Genomic DNA, 7,221 nt, shown 5'->3' with positions numbered 1-7,221 from the left:
AAAAAAAAAAAAAAAAAAAAAAAAAAAAAAAAAAGCTCAGGAAAAGCTGAGTAGGGATGTGGTGCCACAAAGATTGCCGGGGAAAAGGGAGGATTTTCCCCACTGGCTGACATCGTGCTTACACACACACACCCCTACGAGCATCCTTCCCTAGTGGGAAGCAACAGATTGCTGCTCTGCAGTTTGCTTTTGACCATCCCAATTTACTGGGGCTTTTTGATTAACAAAGTTAACTGTGGACTGAAGTTGAAAGGTGTTTCCTTTGTTCCCTCAGTATAACAAACAATACTGAAACACAGCCTGTGATTAAGAAGATTGCTCCCTTTGTTTTTCTTTCCCCTGAAGTTTTGAAACATAAAGGCGTTTCCAGAAAATCAAAGTATACAGAGGTGCTGGAATGAGACACTGATTTATTATTATTATTATTGCTTTTATTACTATTATAACTAGTCTTACTATTATTAGGCATAGACTTTCCTTTTGAAACTTGTGACTAAGACCCAAACAAGCGCATGACTGACCTCAGACTGAAGCTTGGAGGACTCAGCTCTGCTCCCCAGCCAACTTGTGCGCAACCACAGAGGAGATCTGAAGCATTTGCGGGGTTCAGAGGCCCAGGATCTCCTGCCCTTATCCCCACCCTGCTCTGCCACAACCCTTGCCTTGGCAGAGGTGCCCCCACCCATGAACCAGCCACAAGCAAAGTGCCTGCACAACCCTGAGGTCACGGCTGGTTTTCACCCTTTTATTTCTTTTTTTGGGGGGAGATGCCATCTCCTCCATCATTTTCCTCTTTCTCCTTCTGCAGTGCCCTTTTTCCACTTGAAAACACACAAAGCCAAGATCAAACTTCATCCCATGACTGATCCCTTGGCACTTCCAACACCATCCAAGGTCCTTCTCAAACCCACAATCTCACCTATAACAATATGTCCCCGGGATAAACTAAAGGCATCCATCCTTACCTGGTTTTACAGTTTCACTTTATCTTCCTACTAAAAAACAGCCATAATTTTACAGCCCGTCTGCCTGCGGTTTTCACTGGGACAAGAGGCGCAATCGTAATAACAAACAGCAGCCAAACCTCTATAGTTCCCTCTAAATAATTTAAAGCACTGTTCTTGCAGACAAAGAGGAGTCAGCCAGCCTCCTCCATGGAGTGGCATAATGTATAAACGACGTTTAACTCACGAGAGAACTTATTATCTACTGATAAATTAATGTTTGGGGGTTTTTTTTGGAGAATAGATACTCCTGAGGATAAAGGTGTCCCAGTTACTATCACAATGCCCTACCATGCCCAAAAAACAGAGATTAGCTATTTTCTTTTGTGGTCTGGATGGACTGGCACTGGGCTGGGAGTCAGGGGTTTGGGATGCATCTGTGATTTTCCCATCAATGGAAGAAAGCACAAAGCCCTTCATTTTCTCTGGTTTGTAAGCAATCCTTGTCCCATCCACTGACACGCTTTTAAATTATTATATAGGGAGTCCCACTCCAGCCCTTGGTGGTTTTACTAAGAAACTGGTGGGCAGATGAGCTATTGCAAGGTTTGGAAAATGTTACAGCAGCTTCAGAGGGAGGTTCAAACCCTTTGCCCTGGGTTTGGGTGCTTGGCCCAGCCAACAGCAAAGGGAATATCTGTGCCTCTTCCCAGCCTTTCGGCTTGGTTTCCACTGCACTGTCTGCTAACAATAGAAAAGAAAAAAAAAAAAAATTAAAGTTCCTCTCTTTGAAAGCCATTAAAATAAAATAAAAACCTCTGCAAACAATCTGCATTTTATCTTCTTAATGGCTCTAAAGCCTCCACTTGTATCCAAAAATAATTGCACTCAGCGAGGGTTGAAGAATATTCTTTTCAAATCATGGACCAGATGTTCCACCGAGACCATTACACAGTTAACTACCAATAAAAGTAATTCAACAAACTAAATACTGATTAAAGAATGCACACACACAGCCCAGCATCATTTGCAGACAAGAAATGTGATTTGCTGTTATTTAACCTTTAACGACACAGACGCGCCATTCCCCTCCTCCCTGGCGAAGGCGACGTCAGCCAGCGAGTCCGGCTGTTGGGGAGGGTTGTTTTGTTTTTACTATCTCGGAAATCAGATCTCATAAACTCAATGCAAGCTGAGCCACTGGCTGGACGGCCAACAACCCCCCAGCATTGCTTAAGAGGTCAACGCTGTTTTCCAGTCCGCGTCAGCACGTCCAAGACAAACAGCTCTGTGTCACCCGCTCTGCGGGGGACGTACAGGCAGCGGCGAGAACAGGCAGCCCTGCCCACATGCAGCTCACCACCACCTTTCTCCACGAGCTCTGATTGTTTACAGACCTTTTTTAGGCGCTGAAGGTTGGTGTCCATCAGCAGAGGTTCGGACAAGAGCAGGTGCCTGGGCAGCACAGCCAGGGCCTCCGCGGATCCCATGCGCCGGGCAAAGAGTTTGGTGACTTGGTCGCCATCTGTATCGTCCCTCCTGGGACAGGATGGTGTCAGCACCTGCCACAGCCACGCAGACCTTTGCTCTAAACACTAACACCAACTTCAGACATGCCCAGAGGGAGAGAGGTGCGAGGGGAGAAGCAAAGTTGCGCTGAAGGAGGCGACCCTGAAACGACCCCGGCCCACAACAGCCGCTCTCTTGGACCGCGAAGGTGGTTTCATCTTGTTTGTGCTTAGCAGTGCAAAAGCTAATTGCCAAGTAGACTAGGAACCACCCAGCCCCTGAGCCCAGAGCAGCTGAGAGCTTGCCGAGGCCAAGGAGACGAACCTAGAAGCACAGCCAGGAGAGGTAGAGGAGGAAAACAAAACCATGAGCTGAGGGGAGCTGCTGCCAGGGCCCCGCAGGTTGGATGAGGGAGCATTAGGGGGGGTGTCGTGCCTGGGGCATCTCTCACCTTCTGCCTTCCCCGTCCTGCAGCAAAGGAGGCTTCGGGCTTCATTCCCACTTTGCATGTTTCTAAGCGCTTCCTTTTATACCCTATAATTGCATTTTTGTACTAAAAGATCCTCTGGAGTGAATAGGCTTCCTCTCTCAAAAGATTCATCTCCAATGCAAGTGGAGAGGCACTAATTGCCCTATCAGGGTCTCCAGGGCTTTCCTCCGTATTGTTAGCTAACAAAAATGTGTTCTTAATTTAAGCACTTAGCCCAAATATTTCATTTTTAATTACAAACTGAAGCAGAGCGCGAGACAGCCCAGAGCAACAGCGACCACTTCCCCCACCCAACCAACACGGCAGGGACCGGGGCAGGATTTCACACAACCCTGGTGATGACAAACCCCCAGCCCTGGGGGGGGGGGAAGGCAGGAGAGGTGTCACCTTCCCCAGGAAATAAACCCCAGCAAGGGCACAAGGCTGCGCCCAGCCTGGTGGCTGCACTTTGGAGAACCCCAGTGATGCCCCAACACCCCCTGCCCTCCCCAGCTGCTCACAGGCAGCACTTTTATAGGCAGCACCACTCCCTGATTGGCCCGTCCTGACCACACCTATTGGGTGGGGCTCCCGGCCCGTGGCTCCTCCCCCCACCCCAGGGGCTGGCAGAGACTCCTGCCTGCAGTCCCTGCCTGCACTGCTGCCAAAGGGGGGGATCTGCTGCTCCGAAGGGGCTTCGGGTCCGGCAGCCAGGCTGGGAGCGGGTGCTCGGCCCTGGGAGCGAAGGGGAAAGGGGGGATGAAACCCCACGAGGGTCTCGGGCACCTCCCTGAGCCCTGAGCGCAGTGGCCAGCACGTCTGTGCTCTGTCTGGGACCCTCCCTTGCCAAAGAAACCCGGGTTGGATGCAACCACTGAGCATCTGTTGTAGGGCAGGAGCCTGAGCAAGCAGCTGCATCTCCCCAATCATGTTATGGGTGGAAAGGGCGTGCGAGAGGAGGGTGGTGGAGGTGGTCGGGACTCACAGCCAAAGCCCCGCGGAGGACAGGAGGGAGCAGCTGGACACGCGGGGACAGCCCAGAGAGCCACGGGGGCAGCCAGAAGAGCATCACGGGGTCAGGGACACGGCAGAGACCTCGGATGTGAACTCACGTTCCAGAAGAGCTGCAAATCAGCCTGGCTTTTCCCCGGGAGGGTCCAAGCTGCAGCTTTGCCTCTATTTCTAGCCCTGAGCTAACACTTCCCGAGGGCTCTCTTGCTCCTTGTGGGCCTTTCTCCCTCCTCACCAGGGATACAGACCAAAACCATCTTTTTTCAGCAGCTCCATGTGAAGAGCAAACCCCTTTCCCCACCGCACCATGGTGTCCCCCATCACACCCCTGTCCCCCCACACCCACGGCTGCCACCGGCACTGAGCAGCTCCACGGGGTAAAGAGGGAGAAGCTGGACCTGGTCCTCCGAGCCCCGCCTGGATCAGCTGGGCTGGGAACAGAACTGGAGCCACGGGACGTGCCTCTGGCGCGGCTGCACCACGGTCTGCTCAGACACATCGTGACAGTGAAGCAGCAAATGCAGAACTTGGCTGCTCTGATTCATATTTTTATTTTCTGTATAATGTTGTATAGCTGCCTTGGCATTTAATCCTTGTAATTAATGAGAGAGGGAGAAAGGGATAGTTCTCATCTCTTTCTCATTCTTACAAACATTATAATCTGCAGGGTGGGACTGGGTAAGTTCTGTAGCATTTCAAGTAGAATAAAAAAGACAAAAAGCAGCAGACAGAGGATTTACCTTTTGGCAAGTAAGAAGCGTCTCTAAGGAGGATGGTTTTTAAATCAATAACGTGTGAAAGAATTCAAATTACATCCTTAACATCTCCAAATATTTTAAGTTGCATGACTGCAAAACAAGAGGAATATCTTTTGTTTATTAAAAAAATGACTTTGAAAATGACCTGGCTGGGTTCTATCTGAAATACAAAGCAAGTCTTTCTTAATATGAGATGTCATCATACATTTATTTAAAGCTTTAATGATATGTTTTGGGACATCATCTATGCCTGAATATTTCTCCATTGCAGTTGTCTGGAAGAGGGAGCCTTTTTTTTCTCAGTCTTAAAATAGTAAATGAGGCCAATTATCTCATGGTAATTCCAAACGATAATTTGATTCAGCTTTAGCTGTCAGTGTCCTATCAAAGCAGGTTAATTTTAGGAACCCGTCCACCCGTCTCGGTCTGCTCGGATGAGCCCTGCTGAGACTCGGGGTGGGAAGCAGTGCTTTCCTTCCAGCCCCGGGACCGCAGCCCCTGCGCACGGCCCAGCTACGGCGACGAACCAAGAACCCAGAATATGGTGAGATGCTGAGGGACGCGTGCGGGATGGAGACGAGCTCCAGTGGGGATCCCCTCCCTGCTCCCACGGGAGCGGGCTGGGCTGGGGGCTGTGCCAGCAAAGCCCAGGTAGTGCTGGAATTACGGGGGCATCGCTGAGATGCTCTAAATAATGACAAGAGTTATTTTGCGTCCTGGCGTGTTAGGAGCTGTCAGTCACTAACGTTTTGGGAAGGACTGTAGTGCTTCAATTTCTTACAGATTAATGGGACTGATTTATTATTTTTTGCTTCTTTTTAATTAGTCTCATTAAAAAATGAAACGATCTTCCTGCAGAGCATGCAAACAACACAAAGACACAGGCCCAGCAGATGTTTTGTTCCTTGATGCACTCGTTCAGAATTAGTGTTGCAGACCAGAAAAGATTTAATAATGGTTTCTGGGAGAGACGAGCCACGGGGAAGCAGCTCAGGGAGGATTAAGAGAGAAGCAAGTATTAGCCAGTTTTTTGATGGAGCGTTTGTCAAAAGTTTCTCTGTAAGTTTGAGTGAGTCAATGAGTGCCCTTCAGAGGGCTGACAGCCACGGAGCAGTGGTGATTCATTCGGGTTTGCTGAATTCCTGAGTTTGCTAACTTCAGCTGGTTAATCTCATTGTTTTTTAAGTAAAAAATAATTTTTTTAAAAAAAAGTGAATCCTATTGTTAGTCCCAGGCCATGGAATATTATCGGGTTTATGATGATGCTGCCCAGCTGCCTGGCCCGTGGAGGGGCTGAAGACCACATTGTCCCCCCGCAAAGCCGCTGCGGCACAACACCCCTCTGCTGTCTCCTAAGCAACGTGGCCAGATTGCTGGCAATCATTTTCCCGCTCTTTACATCCAATTTTAGGTCCTGAAAGCTTCTTCTGTACTTTGGTATCACGAGGATCAGCTCTAAGCATGGTGGGAGCCCTTCCCGTCCTGCAGACCCTAACCCGGTGCCTCTGAGCAGAGACCCTGCCCATCCAGTGCCTCCAAGACTTTCCAGTACAGGCAGGACCCTAAAATTTTCTCTCTTGATACCGCATGTCTGGTTTAGAGCATAAAGGAACCAATTTTGTCCCCACAGGGCATGGAATTGAGAGCACAGCCAGAGTCCCTGAGCAGAAGCACAGTGGTGTGGGGAGCGCATCGTTTCCTCCCGCCGGCCCTCGCACCGGCTGCAGTTTGTGCTCATGATTGTTTGGATATATTGTGGAAAATACATAAAACTTGATATTACAGAAAAAAAAAAGAAAAAAAAAAAAGCCTTAGAGCAAGCCCCCCAAACCTGAAAGACAAACTCTTCAAATACCAAAAGACAGAGCAATTTTGAAGCTGCATTTCTAAATGAGGGCGTGAACTACCCCCGTCTTCCAAAGATCAAGAGACCCAGGGGACAGATGTGCTCCAGGTCCCTCCAGCCACAACCCAGGGGACCATCTCCTTGCCCGTCCTCGGCAAAAGGAGCCTCCGAGGCGCGGGGACGGACTCCGACAGCCCCACTGATGCCTGTTTGCCCAGCCCTGATCCCAGCACGCTTCCCCCAGCCTCCCTTCGCCGCGCTGCATGCAAAACCGAGCTCTGCCTCAGCCAGCTGAAAACATAATTGACTTTTCCCTCTTTCTGCAGTTTATTTTTTGTTCTCCCTTCAGCAGAGTGCCGGAGCCAGGCTAGTCTCGTCACGCTCCCTTTGTTTACAGCCAGTTTCTCCTCCATTTCCCTCCCTTGGCCTGGTGCTCCTCAACCTGCTCCTCTCGGGGGGGGGCGCGGGGGGCCAGCCCAAGCACATCCTCACTCCAAGCCTCTCGGAACAAACTGCGAGGAGGAGTTTCCTCGAGCAATTTATTTCTTTATCTATTAGTAATTGAGAAAATAAAAGCAGGATCTGAACCACGTGCCCAAAAGCCCCGCAGCAGGGCTGCAAGCCCACCGCCTGAGCCAGCCCCTGCCCGCAGCACCCCCGCTCGCCAGCCCCCGGCTCCCGGTG

The sequence above is a fragment of the Athene cunicularia genome (genome assembly GCF_003259725.1).
Source record: "Athene cunicularia isolate RWA chromosome 18 unlocalized genomic scaffold, athCun1 chr18_part1, whole genome shotgun sequence".
NCBI classification, from domain to species: Eukaryota; Metazoa; Chordata; class Aves; order Strigiformes; family Strigidae; genus Athene; species Athene cunicularia.
Note: the sequence above shows the minus strand (reverse complement) of the source record.